The sequence below is a fragment of the Pelodiscus sinensis genome, chromosome 30 (genome assembly GCF_049634645.1).
Source record: "Pelodiscus sinensis isolate JC-2024 chromosome 30, ASM4963464v1, whole genome shotgun sequence".
NCBI classification, from domain to species: Eukaryota; Metazoa; Chordata; order Testudines; family Trionychidae; genus Pelodiscus; species Pelodiscus sinensis.
The window spans coordinates 4,189,725-4,212,568 of NC_134740.1; the positions used below are offsets into that span (position 1 = coordinate 4,189,725).

The following is a 22,844-nucleotide window of genomic DNA, read 5'->3' on the forward strand; positions in this document are numbered from 1 at the left end:
CACAAGTTCGGGCTGACCCCCGAGATGTACAGGAAGAAGTTCCGGGGGGTACAGAAAGGGCCACGGGAGACCTATGTGGATCTGGCCTCCCGCCTGGTGCAATACTGCCGCAAGTGGGTGTCTGGAGTCGGAGCCCAGACCGCAGAGGAGCTGCTCAAGCTGGTCATGATGGAGCAGTTCTATGAAGTGTGCCCACCCAAACTGAGGCTGTGGCTCAAGGACCGGAGGCCAGAGAATCCCCAGGAGGCCGGGAGACTGGCGGACGAGTTCACGGAGAGCCGGTCCGGGTGTGAACGGGAGTCCCGGAGAGAAAGGGAACCGCGCAGAGACCGGATCTCGGCTGAGCGACGGAGGGAGTCAACTACGGGGCGAGACCAAGGAACAGGTCGTCTGCGCCCCAGAGAACCAGCCAGGGCCTGGACAGAGACAGCCCAAAGCCTAACTTGCCATCGCTGTGGGCAAAAAGGCCACAAGAGGGCTCAGTGCACCAGGTCCCAGGACCGGGGACTTTCCAGGGTTAACTGGCTGGGGCGGGAGGAAGGGCAGGCTGCCCCAGAGGCAGGGGCTGGCAGGCAAACCTCAGCTCAGAGAGAGGGGAAGGATGCTCAGTGCACCTCCCCTGGGAGGTCTGATTCTCAGGAGGCGGATTTCTCCGTGTACCGGGTGGGGGCAGGACGGCCCTGTGACGTAGTGGGGGTACCTGGCTGGTTTCTATGCTGCTGGCTCTGGGGGAACCCCCACTGGCTGCCGTGGGGACCACGACCCAGCAAAACAGGATGAGTCACTATGCAAACCAGTGGCCAGACACCCCCCATGGAGAGGAACAAAGGAAGGTGGAATGCTGCCTTGGCTGGGGGGCAGGGCTGGAAGTTAGTGAGTTGGTTGTTACTGTGGGAGAGCATGGAGGAGACAGCCTAGGGAGAGGAGCTGGAGTTTAGGGGCCCAGTCTCCCCCCAACTCAAGGGGGCCTGAGGCATCCTAGCCCAGTTCTGTGACCAGACTACATCTGTGCTAGGCTGTATCCTGGAGAGGCAATAAACTTCCTCTATTCCACTGGCTGTGCAGTCTGTTTGTGCCATTTCGGGGTGCAGGAGACGGGGAACCCCCAACGCGCCGTCACAGGCCCCTGCGGAGCGAGTGCCTCATACCCCTGGAGGTGGATGGTAGGAAGGTGACGGGCTTCTGGGACACGGGGGCGGAGGTGACTCTGGCCCGATCCGACATAGTGGCCCCGGAGCGGATACTACCCCACGCGCAGCTGACCCTGAAGGGCATAGACGGGTCCCCGTTTAAGGTGCCTGTAGCCAGGGTGCATCTGAAATGGGGGGCCAAGGAGGGCCTCAAGGAAGTGGGGGTGCACCCGCACTTGCCCACCGAGGTGCTGATGGGGAATGACCTAGAGGAGTGGCCCCATGAATCCCAGCGGGCTCTAGTCACTACCCGGAGCCAGAGCCAGCGGGGGGCTGACAACGTGGGTCCAGGGAAGGACTCCTGGCAGCGTCCTCAGGGTCCCATCCCAGTGGACATGGGGTCCAGCCAGGCTGGGACTCCGGACCTAGGCAGAGGTGGGGGACAGGTCCCGATCCCTGCCTCAGCAGCTGAATTCCAGGCTGAGGTGCAGGCAGACCCCTCCTTGCAGAGGCTGAGGGACCGGGCTGGCCTCCATGCAGCTCAGCCCCGGGGGAGAGGTGGCCAGGAGAGATTCCTGCGGGAGCGTGGGCTCCTGTTCCGTGAGTGGCTCCCCCCCAGGAAGGCGAGGGCATGGGGGGTCCAGCGGCAGCTGGTCATCCCCCGAAAGTATCGCCTCAAGCTGCTGTATTTGGCCCACGATGTCCCCGTTGGGGGCCACCGGGGGATCCGGAGCACCCGGCTGAAGCTGCTCCAGCACTTCTATTGGCCGGGAATCTTTACAGCTGTGCGGCGGTACTGCTGGTCCTGTGACTCCTGCCAGAGGGGCGGGAAGGCCCAAGACAGGAGGAAAGCGGCTTGGGGGTCTCTACCCCAGATAGACCCTCTGGGCTGGCTGAGAGAGTTATGGGAGGGGAAGACCTCCCTGGATGGAGCTTCGGGGGTGGAAGCTGCCCTGGTTGTCCAGAGAAGGCTCACTGGGCTCATGGCCCCGGCCCGAGAGACCCTGGCCAGAGATCAAGGCCAGCGGAAGGGTGGGTGTGACCCCCGAGGACAGGCCTGCGCCAGTCGCCCTGGAGCGGGGCGGCGAGTGGACAGAGGGAAGCCAGCTCATGTGGGGCCTTGCCACGGCCGGCCTGAGTCAAGGGGAGCACCCATGTCCCCGGGGCGGGTTCCCACGCAGAGGACCCGAACTTCCCTAGGTCACAAGCGGAGTGACCCTGCTCAGTTCGCTCTCGGAGGGGGGAGAACTGTGACGTAGTGGGGGTACTTGCTGGGCTGTGGTGACCCCTGCTGTCTGGAGCAAGACCCAGCAGGGAAAACCTCGCTAGGCAGAGGTAAGGCCAAACTGGTTGAACCAGTGGCCAGACACCCCCCATGGAGAGGAACAAAGGAAGGTGGAATGCTGCCCTGACTGCGGGGGCAGGGCTGCAAGGGAATTTAGTTAGTTACTGTGGGAGAGCATGGAGGAGAGCCTAGGAGAAAGGGCTGGAGTTTAGGGGCCCAGTCTCCCCCATCTCAAGGGGGCCTGAGGCATCCTAGCCCAGCTCTGGGACCAGACTACATCTGTGCTGTGCTGTATCCTGGAGAGGCAATAAACTTCCTCTATTCCACCGGCTGGTGAAGTCTGTTTGTGCCATTTCGGGGTGCAGGAGACAGAGAACCCCCAACGCACCGTCACAGGTGTCTAACTGCATCTGGGGTTCACAGCCCTGTCCTAAAGGTAGGTGCTTCAGCGACACTTAATAACACTCCCAAGCCCCCTGTACCAGGGAAGAAGTTAGTGGGGTTTCCTATAGCCTAGTGGTTAGAGCACTTACCTAGGAAATAAAACAGCCAGGATCATCCCTCTTCAGCCTGATATGGGAGCAGGGATTTAAGAACCTTTGCTGTTAAGGGGAGGGTTATATGAGGCGCAGACAACCCCCTTCTCTGTCAGCCCTAATGAATATTAATATCAGCTCCAGGCTCGTGGTCTGTCAAATTAGATGAATCAATTAAAGAGACAACGTGTCTCATTTGTGCGCTGATTCCATTGTGATCCGAAAGCAGAATTCCAATCTGGATTCAACTTTTGTAAGCAATTTCCTCTTCTCCTAATGTCAGGGTTTGGTTGTGCCAGAAAAACGGGATGTTCCTGGATTTCGACTGTTTTCCAAAACCTGGAAAGGGAGGGGGCAGAGACAGGAGGGATGTGACATTCACAGTCACCACTGGGGGCAGTGAGTGCAGGAGACAAATCCTGCAGTGTCAGGGGGAGGCCAGCTGGGGGCAGAGCTCACCATTTTGCCTGCCACTAGCCCAGGTAAGTGGTCCCTCTGCCCCAAGCCCCTCCCCCAGCCCTTAGTCCCAGATCTGGATGGGGAGAGAAAGACCACCAGTCCGACAGCTGTGCCCCCTGCCCCCGAGCACCACCAGGCCAGGCATCACAGCCATGGCCCGCAGGACCCCCGGGCGGTGGAGTATCGAGGGGAAAGAATCAGGTGCCTGGTCTGAGCACAGGTTCTTGGTCATCAGTGAGGGGCTTAATTTTCATCAGCTCCTCTGGTCCGGGAGAGAGAGGTTTCGGGGACCCCGCCCGTGCGGACATAGGGTCAGTGTAGTCACAAGGTTGAACGAGGCTGGAACAGACAGAGGAGCAGGGCGAGCGGGGCCCCTCAAAGATAAGGACACACGCGGGGATGGATGCGAACAGCCCACACACTCCTGTCGGGCAGTGACCGGGGCGGGGCAATTGTCTTTCAGACTGGAACACAGAGCGCAGGGACAGTCTGAGTCCCGGTTCTTTCTTCCCGGGAAATACAAGGGGTCTGGGAAACACTAGAGGGTTACAAGTCGTGGGCTGGAGAGCTCGGCGTGTCCGGCAGCCTCTCCCCAGGCGCGGGCGGGGAATGAGGATTTGGAATCAGTCCGGGGGGTGACCCGGGCTCACACAAAGCGCAGGAGAAGGCGGCCAGGCGGGGGCAGCAGGACTCGGTCGGTGGAGTTGGATTTGTGTGGAGGGGCTCGGAGTGGGAAAGTTCCGGGCGAGCTCAGGACAAATAGAGGCAGAGCGATGGCAGGGACTGTCCCAGCAGCAGGGGAGTGACAGAGCCAGGGACAGATCCCCGCGTCTGACTCCCAGCGCAGCCGCCTCCCCCCTAGTGCGCACTGTGGGATCCCTAGGAGGCCCCCTCTCTCCCCAGAAGAGGCAGAGCGAGTTCGTTCCATTTGTATCGTTTGGATTTTCTTGTGTAGCGGGGGCGGGGCGGGGATGGTGTTTCCCAGACCCCTTGTATTTCCCGGGAGGAAAGACCCGGGACTCAGACTGTCCCTGCGCTCTGTGTTCTCCTCTGACAGACAATCCCCCCGCCCCGGTCCCAGCCCGACAGGAGCGTGTGGGCTGTTCGCATCCATCCCCGCGTGTGTCCTGATCTCTGAGGGGCCCCGCTCGCCCTGCTCCTCTGGCCTCGCCAGGCTGCTTAGAAACCGCTTCCCCTTTTTGTGCGGGGCCCGCTGCGCTCCGTGTCACTGTGACTCTCTGGCGCAGTAATAGGTGGCGGAGTCTGCAGCTGTCAGCGCGCGGAGCTGCAGCGAGAACTGGTTCTTGGCGGTGTCCGCAGAGATGGTGATTCGGCCTTGCACAGACGGGGCGTAGTTTGTGCTCCCCCCGCCAGCTGGATACACCCGCCCCAACCACTCCAGCCCTTTCCCGGGGGGCTGCCGGATCCAGGTCCATAGGTAGCTGCCATCAGTGATGGACACACCGGAGACAGCGCAGCTCAGGCCGAGGGTCTCTCCAGGCTTCACTGTCCCCGGACCCGACTGGACCAGCTGCACCTGGGAGCGGACACCTGGCGAAAGGGAAGCAAAGGGAGGAAAGAATTAGCCACCGAACCAACCCACGGTTCTGTCCCTGATTTCCCCCTCTGCCCTCGTCTCATCCACACTCACAGCCGGGGGCGGCGAGCAGGGCGAGTAAAAGCAGCAGAGGCTCCATTCTCGTGTCTGGGCAGAGACTGAGCCTCCAAGAACCCGGGTTTGTATTTAAGCAGCAAGGCCTGGGCCGGGATTTGCATGCGGGTCGCACCCAGCGGATACAAGGTGACAAAGCAACGTCTCCTTAGAGCGTTGTCCGGCGGAGCCACCTGCAACTCGTCATCGCGTCCGGACTGGGATGGGGCGGTCACAGGCGGTAGGAAAAGCCTTTCCCCTGAGTGCCATGTATCTTCGGGCAGAGGTTAGCAGGGTCTGGTGCCCTACAGCTGCGGCTCCTGAGAATAGAGATGGCACAGATTAAACCAGAGCACAGACACAGCGGGTGGAAATGAGCTGCCGCGGGGACGAGTAAAGGGGAAGGTGATTCCTTTCTGTAACACTAACTAATGAATCTCTTGCCCCGCGGACAGAGCCGATAAGGAAAGTGGTGGAGAGAGCCCGGGCATTGGGCCTGGGATACAGATAAACAGGTGCCGGGAGGCAGGAGGAAATGGAGACCGGAAGGGACGATGCAGCTTTGGGGGTTCATGCCACAAAGAGCTTTGACTCCGCTCGGGGGATCCCAGAGTTAACAGGCAGGGGGAGCAGCCTGCCAGGACCGGCTCTAGGTTTTTTGCCGCCCCAAGCAAAACGTTTTTGGCCGCTGTGACGGCGTGTTGGGGGTTCCCCGTCTCCTGCACCCCGAGATGGCACAAACAGACTGCACCAGCCAGTGGAATAGAGGAAGTTTATTGCCTCTCCAGGATACAGCATAGCACAGATGTAGTCTGGTCACAGAACTGGGCTAGGATGCCTCAGGCCCCCTTGAGTTGGGGGGAGACTGGGCCCCTAAACTCCAGCTCCTCTCCCTAGGCTGTCTCCTCCATGCTCTCCCACAGTAACAACTAAATTCCCTTGCAGCCCTGCCCCCCAGTCCAGGCAGCATTCACCTTCCTTTGTTCCTCTCCATGGGGGGTGTCTGGCCACTGGTTCGACAAGTTTGGCCTTATCTCTGCCTAGCGAGATTTTCCCTGCTGGGTCTTGCTCCAGACAGCAGGGGTCACCACAGCCCAGCAAGTACCCCCACTACGTCACAGTTCTCCCCCCTCCGAGAGCGAACTGAGCAGGGTCACTCCGCTCGTGACCTGGGGAAGTTCGGGCCCCTCGCTACGGGACAGCGCGTCGGCGATGATGTTGGCGCTCCCCTTGACGTGGATCACTTCCATGTCGTAGTCCTGCAGGAGCAGGCTCCACCGCAGCAGCTTGGCGTTCGTCCCTTTCATCTGGTGCAGCCAGGTCAGGGGGCAGTGGTCGGTGAACACCGTGAAACGCCGGCCAAACAGGTACGGCTGCAGCTTTTGCAGGGCCCACACCATGGCCAGGCATTCCCTCTCTACGGTCGCGTAGCTCCGCTCCCGGGGCAGCAGCTTCCTGCTCAGGTACACGATGGGGTGGCGTTCCCCTTTCTCATCCGCCTGCATCAGCACCGCCCCCAGCCCGGTGTCCGAGGCGTCAGTAAACACGATAAAGGGCTTGTCGAAGTCTGGGTTTACCAACACTGGGGCCTTGGCCAGGGCTCCCTTCAGTGCACAGAGAGCCCTCTGGCACTGCTCCGTCCAGACCACCCTGTCGGGCCTCCCCTTCCTGCACAGCTCTGTGATCGGGGCAGCGATGGAGCTGAAGTTGGGCACAAACCTCCGGTAGTACCCCGCCATCCCAATGAAAGCCTGGACCTGCTTCTTGGTCTGGGGCACAGGCCAGTCCCGGATGGCCTCCACTTTGGCCGGCTCTGGCTTCAAGCAGCCGCTCCCCACCTTATGGCCCAGGTAGGACACTTCGGCCATTCCAACCTTGCACTTCCCAGCCTTTACGGTCAGCCCAGCCTCCCTCAGCCGATCTAGTACCTGGCTGACCTGGGCCACGTGGTCCTCCCAGGACTGGCTGAAGACGCAGATGTCATCGATGTACGCTAGGGCACAGTTCTCCATTCCCCGCAGCAGCTGGTCCACCAGGCGCTGGAAGGTGGCCGGCGCCCCTTTGAGGCCAAAGGGTAGGACCAGGAACTCATAGAGCCCCAGTGGCGTGATGAAAGCCGATTTCAGTCTGGCCTCCTGGTCTAGCGGCACCTGCCAGTAGCCCTTGGTGAGGTCCAGGGTGGTGAGATAGCGAGCTCCCCCCAGCTTGTCCAGGAGCTCGTCGGGCCTTGGCATCGGGTAGGCGTCGGACACCGTGAAGGCGTTGAGCTTCCGGTAGTCCACGCAGAACCGGATCGACCCGTCCTTCTTGGGAACCAGCACCACGGGAGAGGCCCAGGGGCTGGAGGACGGCTGGATCACCCCCAGGGCCAACATGTCCTGGACCTCTCTCTCCAGGTCCTGGGCTGTTTTCCCTGTGACTCTGAATGGGGAGCAGCGCACCGGGGGGTGAGTGCCCGTCTGCACCCGGTGGACAGCCAGGTTGGTAAGACCCGGCTTGTTGGAGAACAGCTGCTGGTGGGAGCGCAGCACCTCCCGGATCTCGGCCTGCTGGGCCGGGGTGAGCTGGTCCGAGAGGGAAATTGACTCCAGCGAAGAGTCCTCTCCGGTCCCAGGGAACAGGCCCACCAGGGGATCCTCCCCCTGCTCCTCCCAGGGCTTACACACGGCCAGCACCAAGTTCTCCCTGTCCCAGTACGGCTTCATCATGTTAACATGATATACCCGCTGGCCGCGCGTCCGGCCCGTCAGCTCCACCACGTAGTTCACCTCGTTCAGCTGCTTAACCACCTTGAAGGGGCCGTCCCAGGCGGCTTGCAGCTTGTTCTTCCGCACGGGGATCAGGACCATCACCTGGTCCCCGGTAGCGTAGGCGCGGGCCCGTGCATTGCGGTCGTACCAGACCTTCTGCTTCCTCTGGGCCCTGCTCAGGTTCTCTCTGGCCAGGCCCATGAGCTCGGCAAGTCTTTCCCGGAATGTCAGGACGTATTCCACGACCGGCTCACCCTCCGGGGAGACCTTCCCCTCCCACTCGTCTTTCAATAAGTCCAGGGGGCCCCTCACTCGCCTCCCATATAACAGCTCGAACGGCGAGAACCCCGTGGACTCCTGGGGCACTTCCCTGTACGCAAACAGCAGGTGGGGTAGGTACTTGTCCCAGTCCTGCGGGTGTTTGTGCATAAAGGTCCGTAGCATCTGCTTCAGAGTCCCATTGAACCTCTCCACCAACCCGTTGGTCTGGGGGTGATACGCCGAGGCCCAGGTGTGTTGCACCCCACTCTTCTCCCACAAGCACCGGAGCAGGGCCGACATGAAGTTGGATCCCTGGTCCGTGAGAACCTCCTGGGGAAACCCCACCCTGCTGAAAATGGTCAGCAGTGCGTCTGCCACCGTGTCTGCCTCGATGGAGGGCAGGGCCACGGCCTCGGGGTAGCGGGTGGCGAAGTCCACCACCACCAGGATGTATTTCTTCCCTGTCCGGGTCGCTCTGTTGAAGGGCCCCACAATATCCATCGCCACCTTCTGGAAAGGCTCCTCTATGATGGGCAGGGGTCTCAATGCAGCTTTCTTCCTGTCTTGGGCCTTCCCCACCCGCTGGCAGGAGTCGCAGGACCGGCAGTACCGCTGGACAGCTGCAAACATCCCCGGCCAATAGAAGTTTTGGAGCAGCCTCAGCCGCGTGCGCCGGATCCCCTGGTGTCCCGAGAACGGGATGTCATGGGCCAGGTGTAGCAGCTTGCGGCGATACCTTTGGGGAACCACCAGCTGCCGCTGGAGCCCCCACTTGCCTACCGCCCCGGGGGAAAGCCATTCCCGGTACAGAAATCCCCTCTCCCACCGGAACTTCTCCTGGCAATCTCCTCCTAGGGGTTGAGCGGCACCCAGGTCAGCCCGGTCCCTCAGGGCCTGCAGGGAGGGATCCGCTCGCACCTCCGCCTGGAATTCAGCGGCTGGGGCTGGGACAGGGCCGTGGTTCCCCCCACCGCCTAGGTCCAACTCTAGGTCCGCTGGGACGGGGCCCTGGGCCCCCTGTTGGGGAACCTCCTCGAGTTCCGGGCCGCAAGCCCCTCGCTTGCTCTGGCTACGGGTGGTGACCAGCGTCCTGTGGGGTCCGTCTGGCCACTCCTCTAGGTCACTCCCCATTAGCACGTCGGTGGGCAAGTGCGGGTGCACCCCCACTTCCTTGGGGCCCTCCTTGGCCTCCCATTTCAGATGCACCCTGGCTACAGGTACCTCAAAGGGGGTGCCGCCTATGCCCCTCAGTGTCAGCTGAGTGTTGGGTAGCATACGGTCTGGGGCCACTATGTCGGGCCGGGCCAGCGTCACCTCCGCCCCCGTGTCCCAGAAACCCGTCACCTTCCTGCCATCCACCTCCAGGGGTACGAGGCAGTCCCTCCGTAGGGGCCGCCCCGCCCCCACCCGGTGCACGGATAAATCTGTCTCCCGAGGGTCAGACCTCCCAGGGGAGGTGCACTGAGCATCCTTCCCCTCTCTCTGAGCTGAGGTTTGCCTGCCAGCCCCTGCCTCTGGGGCAGCCTGCCCTTCCTCCCGCCCCAGCCAGTTAACCCTGGAACGTCCCAGGTCATGGGACCTGTTCTTGCGCCTGGTGCATTGAGCCCTCTTGTGGCCTCGTTGCCCACAGCGATGGCAAGTTAGGTTCTGTGGGCCCATTCGGGTCGGCTCTGCCCGGGCCCTGGCTGGTTTTCTGGGGTATCGACGACTGGTCCTGGTCCCTGGGGCTCGCCTCGGAGGTGTCTCTCTCCGTTGCTCCGCCGAGAACCGGTCTCTGCGCGATTCTCTTTCTCTCCGGGACTCCCGTTCACCCCCGGACCGGCTCTCCGTGAACTCATCCGCCAGTCTCCCGGCCTCCTGGGGGTTCTCTGGTCTCCGGTCCTTGAGCCACAGCCTCAGTTTGGGTGGGCACGCTTCATAGAACTGCTCCATCATGACCAGCTTGAGCAGCTTCTCTGCGGTCTGGGCTCCGACTCCAGACACCCACTTGCGGCAGTATTGCGCCAGGCGGGAGGCCAGGTCCACATAGGTCTCCCGTGGCCCTTTCTGTACCCCCCGGAACTTCTTCCTGTACATCTCGGGGGTCAGCCCGAACTTGTGCAGCAGGGCCTCCTTGACTCGGTTGTAATCCCCTGGCTGTAGGTCCTCCAGCTGACTGAGCACTCCGGCCGCCTCCTGGTTCAGTGCGGGGACGAGCTCCTGCAGCCAGTCAGCTGGGGGGACCTGTTGCAGCCCACAGGCCCTCTCAAAGGAGCTGAGGAACCCGTCTATGTCGCCCACGTCCTTCAATTGGGCCACTGTGAGCCTCTCCAAGCGCCTGGCATCCCCGGGACTCTGGGGCCCATCCACTCTTGGCGCAGCCGGGGCCCCGCAGGTTCTCCGCTCTGCCATGGCCAGCTCATGCTGTCGCTGCCTCTCTCGGTCCTGGCGCTCCCTCTCTCGGTCCTGGCGGTCCTTCTCTCGGTCCTGGCGTTCCTTCTCTCTGTCCTGTACTTCCAATTCCTTCATCCGCAGCTGGATCTCCAGCCGCCGCAGCTCCGCTGGGCTGGCCCCTGCCCTAGATGGGCTACGGCTTGCAGGCCTCCCGGGAGACGCTGTCTCATCTCTCCGGTGGGTCCCAGCGCTCCTCCCCCTCTCTGAGCCTGACACACTCTCAGGGGGGGTCTGGCTGCTTCCCCTGGGGACAAGATCCTGGCCCCGTGGCTGGTCATTCTCTTCCAGCTGGGTAATCAGCTGGGCCTTGGTTGCTTTCCGCACCGGCAAGCCTCTCTCTCTGCACAGCCCCACCAGCTCTGCCTTCAAGAGTCGGGCGTAGGCCATCTGCCCGCTGGGCCCCTCGGTGCAGACTCACCAGTCTAGTGCTGCAGCGCCCCACGATTCCCAGGAACCGCTTCGCTCTGTCTCCAGCACGCCTGGCTCCAGGGCTCTTGCTTCTACAGCGCCTTGTCGCTCACCGCTGGAAGCTTCATCCACGGGGTGCAGTGCATCCCACTTCTGACACCAGTGTGACGGCGTGTTGGGGGTTCCCCGTCTCCTGCACCCCGAGATGGCACAAACAGACTGCACCAGCCAGTGGAATAGAGGAAGTTTATTGCCTCTCCAGGATACAGCATAGCACAGATGTAGTCTGGTCACAGAACTGGGCTAGGATGCCTCAGGCCCCCTTGAGTTGGGGGGAGACTGGGCCCCTAAACTCCAGCTCCTCTCCCTAGGCTGTCTCCTCCATGCTCTCCCACAGTAACAACTAAATTCCCTTGCAGCCCTGCCCCCCAGTCCAGGCAGCATTCACCTTCCTTTGTTCCTCTCCATGGGGGGTGTCTGGCCACTGGTTCGACAAGTTTGGCCTTATCTCTGCCTAGCGAGATTTTCCCTGCTGGGTCTTGCTCCAGACAGCAGGGGTCACCACAGCCCAGCAAGTACCCCCACTACGTCACAGCCGCCCCCCCTTTTTTGTTGGCTTTTACACATAGTTGCACTTTGCAATTTTTGTTTGTTTGTTTTAGACTATTAAAATTAAAACAATGAAAACAAAAAGTTTGTAGTTAGTGAAATAAAACAATTTCCTACTAGTGTCCTCATTTAATTTTAACGAAATCACAATTACAAACTATTTGGGTTCAACTCTACACTGTAATGAAAAACGTTAGTGTCTTCCCGTGCGCCCCGTTTCTCCTAAATTAAAAGAAATGATATGAACTGAATTTTTCTGGTTTTTTATACTTGCATAGCCTTTTAATAATTCAATAAAATCTATTTTTTGTAATGGTACTTTCAATTGAAATAAATGTGAGTCCTGACAAAGGATTTTGAGACATGGCAGATCTCAAATAATTTTTTAGTCATTTCAGTTTTGAGAAACTGCACTCACCAGGAGCCACTGATACTGGTAATGTTAAAAGAATGAGTAGCGGTTTAGCAGTGTTTGGACTGAAACAATCATTTCTTGCTCTCAATTCTAATACTTTTAGAGGAGAAGTTTTAGGACTCATTAGCTCAGATAAAGCTATTAATTCATCATACAATTCTACTCCATCGGTGTCAGCAGCGTTATCAGTACTAAGCGATAAATGTAGGTCCTGGCAGTGCTTCATGATGAGATCTTCTTTAGAAAACTGATTTTTAATATTTCCAATATCGTATAAAAATTCAAAAGTTTCACAAAGACCGTGCAACTGATCAAATCTTTCTTCATGAAGGGGGCTCAGACCCATTTCGCTGGCAGTAAGGAATTAACAGAAATGATCAGGAATACGGAATGGCTGCAATATGAGGAAAGATTAATAAAACTAGGACTTTTTATCATGGAAAAGAGACAACTAAGAGGGCGAAATGATCGAGGTCTATAAAATCAAGACTGGTGTGGTGAAAGTAAATAAACAAAAGTTATTCACTTGTTCCCACAACACAAGAGCTGCGGGTCACCAAATAAAATGAATAAGTAGCAGGTTTAAAATCAACAAGGTATTTCTTCCCTCAATGCACAGTCAGTTGGTGGAACTACTAGCCAGAGGATGTTGTGAAGACTAGGACTTTAACAGGGTTCAAAATTGAGTTAGATAAGATCATAAAGGAAAGGTCCATCAATGGCTCTTAGCCAGGAGGGGTAGGAATGGTGCCCCTGCCTCTGTTTCTCAGAAGCTGGGAACGGGTGACGGGGGCGGTTCACTTCATGAGTACCTGGTCTATTCATTCCCTCTGGAGCACTTGGGATTGGCCCCTGCCAGAAGACAGGATACTGGGCTAGATGGACATTTGATTTGACCCAGGATAGTCATTATTATGGTCTTATATTACCTTCAAGGATTTTGGGGGGGGGGGGAGATTTCTCTCTTCCTGTACACTTGCACCATGGTTAATACAGCAGTGTCCTGATCTCAGCTGCAGCCCGAAATGCGGGCGATATTCAAAGACCGGACATTCCCGCAGGGATCAGAGTGGGTAGAATGGTCCCAAGTTCACCTCCAGTCTGGCCCCTGCTTGTCAGTGTGAGCGGACACTTGGTCCAGGTGAACTCGAGGCTCCTGCTCCCTGCGGCGGACTGAGGAGCCGACGGGGGTTCTGTGAGGTTCCAATCGGAGAGGCGGCCTCGGCTCCGAGAAGAGGGAGGGAAGGTCGCTCCCTTCGCCCCGCAGCAGAGCGGGGACCTTTCCGCTTTCGGACAACAGCGACCCCTAGTGGCGAGGAATCGGTTCCCTGTCTCGCTCCCCTCTCGCGGATTTCAGGCTCTCAGCAGGTCTGGGAACAAGAGGCAGCAGCGGTCACTAACCTGGCAGCGCCCCCGGCCCTTCCCCCGGGACTGACCCGGGGCTGCAGCCCAGCAAGGCCGTTTGCAATCGCTCCCCAGCCAAGGCGCTGGTTCGCGGCTCATCGAAGACGGAGCAAGAGCTAAACGCTCTTTGGAGAAGCAAAAAATCTAGAGTCGGCCGTGTGGAGGGGAAGGTTCTCCGAGCCAATAGCTGGTTCTTGCCTGGACACAGGGCTCTGGGAGCTGTGATCGCAGGGGCAGCCTGGACAGAGAAAGATTTAAACGGGCTGGTAGCGTAATGTACAAGTGTCCCTCTTTCTAAGGTACAAACATCTGACATTGGCACCGGAATGACTGTGACTAAGGCTCTGAGCGGACTCGGTCTGGGTAAAGACAAACGTGCAGCGCCTCGCACAGTGCACCGGGGCCCGGACTGACATGTCCGAAAGGAGAGATTGCAGGGGGCCTTCTACGGCCCCAGTGTCCGGGACATGGTTCTAGCTTGGCTCGAAAGCCGCTGCGAGCAGAACAGAGTCTCGTTCGCTCGGAGAACGTTGGGTCAAGCCCTGCAGGAGAACACTTGTCTGGCGAGAACAGGAGGCAAATCAGAGGGAAGGGCCCTCAGAGGGGTGTGGATGCTGACGAGCTATCAGCTTCCACAACATCAACCTCCTCCCTTGAGCACTTCCAGGCTGTCTTTCTGGGTGATTGTTTTTATCTATTGCTTGCAGGAGCTGCTTCTAATCATATTGCTTGTTGCCTCCGAGGGTCAAATACAAGACCATTGCTCCCCAAACAAAGAGAGAAAACTGTCACCTTTCACTAGACTGATCAGCATTTGGGAGGCAGGACACCGAGAAGTAGAAGAGCAAATCAGTGAGGTCACCTTGTGGCCGGCAAGATTCAGGGGTCGGGCCGTGTCACAGGAGCCCGTCTCCCAGCAGCTGCGCCTCGGCCTCGGCCTCAGGGCTTCAGCCCCGAGCCCAAGCGCAAAACCTCCAGCCGGGCGGGTGTCGCTCCCCTCCCGCCTCGACGCCGGCTGAGAGGGAGAAACACACGAGCCGCGCGGGTTCTTAGCCGCCTCCCTCCTACCGGCCTGTTTGCTGCGCAAACCTCCTGGCCTGTCTCATGCCTCGCCTGGGAAGCCCGGCCGCGCCAGCTAAGCCCCAGTCACAGCTCCTGAGGTTTCCCGTGCAGCCTTGGACTTGCATGGCTGCTGTGGTTTCTCTTTGACAGGGACTCAGTCCCCCTTGGACAGGCGACTCGCCCGTGTGACTCCAAACAGCCAGCAGTCTGCAAACCTACAGCGGTGCGGTGGTTTGTTGTGAGCTGCAAGGAAATGGGCCGGGGGAGGGGGCCAATAGAACGGGGGGACCCAGGCGGGTGTGACGCAGCATCGCGCTGTCCTGTCTCCTGTCAGGGGGGTTCCAGAGTCCGGCTGGACACAGAATGTCCCGCTGCTGGTTCCTCTGCCCCGGGCCAATAGCCCGTTGACAATGGGCAGCAGGGAAATCGCTGAAGGGAGGGGTGGGGTCTGTCTGTCCGCCAGTGTCTGTAACGCACCCTGTGACACCAGCACATGGGAACAGACACGCGAGTGTTTGAATCGGGAGACTTACTCTGACCGGTCCAGCAGCCAGGGCCATATTAGGAAGCGGAAATAGACCCAGAGCCTCAGATGCTCCTAAAGAACCGCGTTCTCCTACCGGCTCGGAGCCAGGTCCCGCAGGGCCCACTCCCCACAGCGGGGCCAGATCGACACAAGTCCCCACCTGACCGAAGGCCGGAGATCAGCCATGTCCTATTTCAAAGCTGCTCCCCCTGTCACAGCCAGGGTCAGAGTTATCCAGCAGCCCAGCCACGACAGGCTGCAGTCAATTCCAAACTGGTTCGCTGTGTGAATGGAAGGCAGCCTCTTTACCAGATCTAATCCGGATTAAGGATTTTGCTAGTTCCAACCCCAGATGCAGGAACTGGCACCTGTCAGGGACGGCTGAGTTAACCCTGAGCCCTGCAAGAAGGGCAGAGGACTGGCCAGGATGGTCGCCCTACTGGGTCCTTCCAGTCCCATGACTCTATGTTCTGAGAAACGGGGGATTTAAATCAGGGAGTTCCCATTGCAGTATCCCCTGCGTGAAGGTGGGTGGGTTTGTTCTGCTCCGTGCCGGCGGGACCAATCCCTGTCCGTGTCCCTGTGGGGAGGGGCGAGGCTCAGGTCTCAGCTCTCCCTGCTGCTCTGGTTTCACTGCCATGCTCAGAATCCGCTTCCCCTGTTTGTGCCGGTCCCTGCACTGTGTCTGGCACAGAAATACGTGGCGGTGTCTGCAGCTGTCAGCGAGCTGAGCCGCAGATAATACTTGGTGCTGGAAGAATCCGCGGTGATGGCGATGCGGCCTTGCAGGGACGGGTTTTAGACTGTGATCCCGCTCCACCGTCCCACCCACTCCAGCCCCGGGCACGTTGCAGAAGCTCTTCCAGCGTTTGTGATACTTGTCTGAGTTACAATAGTTCTGGGCGCCCTTTGGGTTCCTGTTTCCTCAGGGAGAGGGGACAGATTCTGATCAGTGTTTGCTGCGCTTCTCCCCTCCGCCTCCCCCTCAGCCTACCAAAGCCCAGACAAGACCAACTATCTCCTGGGGAACGAGCCAGAACGTACCTGTCCAGGTGCCCCGAACCGGCAGATTCCTAAGCGCGTGTTGCTGCAATGACGGGGGACATGGACATGCGGTTACTTCTCCGCACAGGAAGCAAAGGCGGCGCCCGGAGCGGGATTGGAACCCACGGCTGAGTTCGGAGACCAGAACACCCATGAGGGGACAGGCAGGCCCTGGAGTGGGCCGCTTTGTTAGATCACTCGGCCGCCCTGAGAGCGCCCCGGGGCAGTTTCTTCCGACCTTCGTTTTCTTAAACGTTTGCGTTACTCGGGGGTGCCAACATCCAAGCTGGGTCCAGAGGTGAGTGGGGGCGGGGAGCTTGTAGCTTGGATCAGAACTTCCCAAGAAGGTGGGAGAAACACGCGGCTTTGGTCAGACCATTCTCCTGCCAGACAAGGAAAAAGCAAAGAAACAAAAACGAGCAACGAGCCCAGCCCCGCGGGGAAATAAACTGATGATACTTAAGATGAAAAACTTCCAAAGCGGAGCGAACACAATTCCTAGCGTCAAACATTAACCCTGCTTTATACACTGCCGGGAACGGTTCTGGGGGAATCTGTTTAACTGCATGGGTGCAAAACAGGTAAGAGTTACTCATGTCAGCTTAATTCCCTATCGCGGGAATAAGATTGTCTTTTTTTCAGCAACTATACCAGGGGAAAGCGCGCACGCAGTCCCCCACTACCACAAATTGTGCAGTCGAGTTTCCTCTATTTGAGGAAATTGCAGGAGTCAGCGCACCCGCAGTGCAATGGATGGGCCTCACCCTGGGAAAACCACCTTCCTGAGCGTGGTATTTCCCCTGCCAGGTAAGTATAAACTCTTGTCCCAGAGCCCCCGCCCAGCCTCAAGCGCCCCGAACTCTCACATCACGGTGGCTCCCACCTGCACCTCCAAAAAACCCCGCCTGCACCGCTTCCCGCTGCTGCCAGCTGCCTCCCCCGCCCCCCCATTCCCCACCCAGAGCCCCGCTTGCAAATTAGGGACTCGCTTGTCAGCCTGCTCCTACTCCCACAATGCTTCACTCGCACACACATTTGCTCCGGGAGACCCTTGGCCCGCGGCCTCCTCTAAAATCTATCGGAGCCTGCCTAGGACACAGACGAGGCCGGGAGATGCCCAGAGGGGGAGTTTCTCCCGGGAGGGGTAGATGGGGCAGGAAGAGAGTCTGGTGTCTGCCCCAGAGACTGACAGAGGCTTTATGGGGGGATGGGTGTGATAAGCCCTTCAAGGAGGGGGGGGGGTAGTGACATCAGAAGGGCCTTTTGCAACTCCTCAGCTGAAGGCAGTTCGGGAGGCAGTGACGTCACAGTGAGCGCGTCACAACAGCCACGCGGGACAGGAGCCAGCTCAGAGCCCGTGGTGACTTGGCCACGGGAACGAGAATTGATGGTCCCAGCGGCGGACGAGCCTCTATCGAGGCTTCTCGGTTCCCAAGGACGCGGTGTGCAGGGATGCACGAGGGAACAGCGCTGCGGTGGGGCCGGGCCGGTCCCTGAGGGCAGGTCGACGGGAAGCAGGAGAGACACGATAATGAGCGGGGGGTTCGAGCCCCGCGGACTCCTCTTCCCAGCTACCCGAGCGAGAGTGCCCAGGCAGGGTCTGTGTTTCTTTCCGCTGCCTGCTTGCCCCTAAGGAAATTCCCTTTCTCCTGGGGGCCCTTAGGAAGCAGCCTGGAGGCTCAAATCCACAGGACCGGGGCAGGCGGGAAGCGCTGCGGGGCCGGGAGCTGAGGGAGCCAAGGGAGGAGAGAGGGAGTCCCGGGGACACAGCAGCTGTAGAGAAGCGATAAGGGCCGAGCGCCTGGGACTGTCCCCGCTGCTGTAGGGGCCGGTGTCTCGCCGTAAGGGGCAATCAGAGCGGAGACAGACAGTGTCACTAGCGGCCAGTCCCCGAAACGCCCCTCCAGAGGCTGGGACTTCCCGCCCCGCGCGGCCGGAGCTGTGCGCTGCTGCCCTGTGACCGCTGCACGCTCGTCTGTCCATTACACTCCCAGCCCGGCTGGGAATAGCCGACCCGCCTCTCTGCGCGCAGGGGGTGTTTAAGGGTTTTCTGGACAGCGCTTAGTGTTGTAGAATCGCGTAGGGGACATTAGCAAAAGCCAAACCCTCCCATCCGGTGTCCCTGGCCCGCCAGCGGGTTCCCAGCGGCGCTGACTTTGGGTACTTCGGAAGAAATAAAACTGGTTCCGAGGAGGTGGCCCAGTCATTGTGCTCTGCACACGTGGGTTCGACTTCTACTCTTATCGCAGGTTTGTAGTCCTGTTTCCCCTAGATCTGCCGGCAGTCAGGGAAAGCCCCCTCTTTATTGCTCCTTCCTACACACAAATCTCTTCAAATTGCGTTGCTGTGAAAGCTAAACCGAGTCTCCTCCTTGCGCTCACGAATGTGACCCCAAATTCTCTTTCCAACCTCAAGCAGAAACCTCAAGAAGGAGATTCCATGTGGCAAAGCTACAAACGTTTCTGAGACTGACCCTGTCCCGACTGGCCGCTGTCAGGGTCTCTCTGTGGGCAGGTCTATGCTACAGTGAATACTGATCCCTGATCCTGCTGATCTTCAGGGCTACCTCTACTCTGGCACCCTTTTCTGGAAATGCTTTAACGGAACAGTTTTCTGTTACAAGTATTTCCAGAAAAAGCGCGTCTACATTGGCAGGATGCTTTTCCAGAAAAGCACTTTTTCCAGAAAAGCATCCATGGCGAATCTAGACACTCTTTTCCGCAAAAAAGCCCAGATTGTCATTTTCGCGATTGGGGCTTTTTTGCGGAAAACACTCCTGTGCTATCTACACTGGCCCTTTTCCGGAACAGTTTTCTGGAAAAAGGCCTTTTGCCGGAATGAGAGCAGCATAATATTTCTGGAAAAGCGGCTGATTTCTTACAGTAGATCGTCAGTGCTTTTCTGGAAATTCACGGGGCCAGTGTAGACAGCTGGCAAGTTATTCTGGAAAAGGCTGATTTTCTGGAATAAGTGGCCAGTGTAGACACAGCCCAGGTGTTCTAGCCGATGTAGTATAGACTTGCGAGATCCCACTCCGGGCACAGCCTTTGTTATCTGTGTGGAGGAGTGACCCTCAAGTCATTTCCATGTGTCTCCTAACATTGCAAGAGCAGGTGCTTAGGGCTTCTCTGAGAGGAGTGAGAAGAGAAGCTGGAGAGACTTCCAATACCTTCAGAAGCAGCCCATTGAGAGCACCTGGATGGGTGAATTCGGATTTATCTTCGAGTAGGTGTGGAAGTGCTGAGGGAAATGGGGAGTGTCTCTACTTTGGACTGTGAAGGCTTTGTCTTGGGCAATAAAGTAGAACAGTAAGGAAAAAAACTTTCAGGGAGGGTGCCATGGCTTAGCTGGTTAAAGTGCCTGTCTAGTAAACAGGAGATCCTGGGTTCAACTCCCAGTGGTGCTTTGTAGTCTTTGCTGCCAGAATTTAAATCCCGCTCCGGACAGAAGAGGCCTCCATCGGCGATGCCCTCTCAGGGCTAGAGCGATCTGCAACCTAATAAACTGGTATTTAGCTCCAATCAGTGCAAGTCCCGGGGGCATCAACACGGCCCCGTGTGTGTGTAGAAACAACCTCCCTTCTGAGCTAGGTCTCCGCTGCGCTCTGTGCCACTGTTGGTCCCTCTGGCGTAGCAGTAGGGGGCGCTGTCTCCAGCTGTCAGCGAGCGGAGCTGCAGGGAACCTGGCGGTGTCTGCAGAGATGGTGACTCGGCCCTGGAGAGACGGGCAATAGCTTGTCTCCCAGCCGAACGGATACATCGCTCCAGCCCCTTCCCGGGTTTATTGTCTGCCGCCCCTAGATCCGAGAGAGAGACGCGAGAGAGACGCGGTTCAATCTGGAAGGTTCTAAAGGGGGCTCTCTATCTGCTCGGCTCTGTCTCTCGGGTTTCTCAGTTATTGGTCCTTTGAGCTCCAATGAGCACAGGGCTCTGCACTTAGTCAGGACCCCTCCATAATGAGCCGACTTCAGCAAACTCTAGTAAATAAGCAGACAGGGGCGGGCTAACGCTCCTCAGCCCATGGCTCTGTGCGGGTGCTCGCACTGCCGCGTTCGGCTCTACAGGCCGCATGTGGCCTACAGGGGCATTTGCACTGCGTCTCTCACTCTCTCACACCCCAGGTAGGCGGGATCTGAGGCGGATCCAGAATCAGCGGTAAAGGTGCCCTGTTACCCCATCCGCCTCTGGTCTTTTCTGTTCTTTTCTCACTCGGAATATCGGTCCCTAAGATGAGGGGTTTGGAATCGCACCTTCCATCTGCGCCTTCTGCCCCATGCCCTGGACACGGCTGGGGAGTACAAAGAATGAAGCAGAGATGGCCAAAAACCTGCCTTGAAGCTCACCTGAGCGTGTCTGGGCGAAAGGTGCTGCCGCTGTAAGAGTAGCTGTTTTCTGTGGTGTAGCGGTTATCACGTTTGCCTAACACGCAAAAGGTCCCTGGTTCGAAACCAGGCAGAAACACTTTAGTTTTCCCTTCCCTTCTCACAAGGTTCATTTGTCTCCTAATCCCCACTCAGTACTGGAATAACCCTTAGTTTCTATGCTGGGTCAGGCAATAGTCCTCTGGGGCAATGGGAGAAAGGAAAGAATAAAAGAATGAGACACATGAACTCCCTGCTCTATAAAAGGGGTGGGGAACCTAATGATGGGTGCTCAATCCAGCCCTACTGTTGCCCCATCATGAGGCTGGAGCAAAGAAAATCTACTATGCTGACCCCTCTCCCTCTGCCCTACATGCTGCGGTGTGCAAGAGGAATGTGAGGAGTGTCTTCCTTCTTTGTGGGTCAGCGACCCCCAGCTAAAATAGGTTCCTCACCCCTGCTATAAGACACTAGGCTATGTCTAAACTCAGGGCTTCTTGTGCAAGTATGGCCGTTCTTGAGCAAGAATCTGCACAGAGTCCACACTGTCTGCTCACTCTTGCACAAGAAGATTTACAGTGTGGCTGGTAAGAGCCGGCTTCTTGCACAAAGATGCTCGTTTTTAACAGGTGTAAGCTCTCTTGCACAGGAGCTGTTGTGCAAGTGGGCAGTGTGGACTCTCGGCAGGGATTTCTTGTGCAAGAAAGCCCTATGGCTAAAATGGCCATCAGAGCTTTCTTGTGCAAGAGAGAATCCACACTGCCATGGATGCTCTTGCACGAAAGCACAGCTCATACATGGCAGTGTGGACATTTTCTTGCACAAGACTGCTTGCCCAAGAACAATTGCACAAGATATTCTTGTGCAAGAAGCTGCCAGTGTAGACATAGTGCTTCAGTGTTAAAGGGCAGGTCGGTGCCCAGAGCAGTGGGTGAATATTTTGGGAACTCTGTGTGTTCTAGGGACACAAGACAAATATTCCCGCAGGTCTCCCACAGCCAGTGACACTGCTTAGAGTAGAGTGTAATGTGCAGCCAGAGACCGAGAACTGGGCTGAAATGGAGAACTGTGTCCCGCACAGAGCTGGGGTTCAGCAAATTCCTCAATGCTTTCCTGAATGGAGGCCTGTCCCTGACCCCGATCCTGGTAGAAGCCTCGTGGTCCGGCCCCCATCTGGCCATGTGAGAGGATGGAAGCAGCATCACTCCCTGGCTACGTCTACACCCATTTTCCGGAAATGCTTTTAACGGAAAAGTTTTCCATTATAAGCATTTTCGGAAAAAGCGTGTCTACATTGGCAGGATGCTTTTCTGGAAAAGAACTATTTGCAGAAAAGTATCCATGGCCAAGACCCACTTTTGCCCACTTTTCATCTTTTGCCCACGAAAGCTTGTGCTCCAATAAATCAGTTAGTCTATAAGGTGCCACAGGATTTCTCCTTATTAGCCCATTTTCTGCAAGCATGGCTTTTGGACCTCCCTCTCTGGTCTATCAATTTGGTTTTGGTCATTGTGATTGTATTAAAATGAAATGAGTACACTAGTAGGAAACTGTTTTATTTCACTAACTACACATTTTCAGTTTTCATTTTTAAATAATTTTAAACAGTAAAAAAAAAATTAGAAAGTGCAAATGTGTAAAAGCCAACAAAAAAAGGGGGCAGCCAAAAAAAGTTTTGCTTGGGGTGGCAAGAAACCTAGAGCTGGCTCTGGCACAAACTGGCCCCACAATCGCTATTCCCGTCTCTGCACTCACAGGTCCGATTGGAAACTCTTTGGGTGGGAGGGCCGCACGGGGGAGCAGCTCAAACATGCCAAGGGGCGGGCCAGGGTTAGAACAGGAGCCCTGCAAGGCAGCGGTGGTGTGGCAGTGACATCACAAGGGACTTTTGCAGCGCCTCACCTGATTGGTTAAAGGAAGCTTGTCAGACAGTGACCTGCCATGTCAGTGGCCCATTGGGCCTTTGGGATCCCACAAACAAGAGACTTTATGATCACATATGTGGGCTCAAGGAGGAGATTTCACCTTCGCTAACTAAGTGGTTTAAGGCAGTTGTGTGTGTCACAGGAGGGAGCTGTCACTGATCTGACTGTAACCGTCCCATGAGCATTTCTAGGATATATTTGAGTTTCTTTTCTTGCTGTAGGGATGTAAAGGGGACACGCCTTTAAGGTTCCTCACTAGGGCAGCTGGCAGCGGTCAGGCCTCCACATCCCACCACGGGGCACCTCCTGGTGCTGCGTTGGCCTCAGGCAAATCCCAAAAGCTCTGGTTGTGCTGCTCCCCACCCCCTCCCTGTGCCACAATGAGAAGGGGCGACTCGCGCCCCTCAGAGCCGGGTCTCTGGCCCAGCTGGCGCGAGGTTAGAGGCACAAGGGCTGGCGCCCTGGAACTAAATGCTCTGCCTAGAGATCCCCAGAGTCCCGGTGCTCATGTGAGCTGAAGCGCGGGGGCAGCCCTCCCTGGAAATGCCCTTGCTCCCAGTCTGGAGAGGTTGCTAGCTCGGTGGGG

The 22,844-nt window shown here is 57.6% G+C and overlaps 3 non-coding genes across 3 annotated transcripts; 2 read left to right on the plus strand and 1 right to left on the minus strand.

Annotated features, from left to right (window-relative positions):
• Window positions 1-16,624: 16,624 nt before the first annotated feature.
• Window positions 16,625-16,788, minus strand: LOC142821400 (U1 spliceosomal RNA). The gene has a single exon (XR_012898174.1). It is a non-coding gene; the product is annotated as a U1 spliceosomal RNA (small nuclear RNA).
• Window positions 16,789-19,305: 2,517 nt separating this feature from the next.
• On the plus strand, window positions 19,306-19,379 carry TRNAT-CGU (transfer RNA threonine (anticodon CGU)). The gene has a single exon. It is a non-coding gene; the product is annotated as a tRNA-Thr (tRNA).
• A 980-nt stretch (window positions 19,380-20,359) lies between these two features.
• Window positions 20,360-20,433, plus strand: TRNAV-AAC (transfer RNA valine (anticodon AAC)). Its single transcript has one exon. It is a non-coding gene; the product is annotated as a tRNA-Val (tRNA).
• Window positions 20,434-22,844: the final 2,411 nt, after the last annotated feature.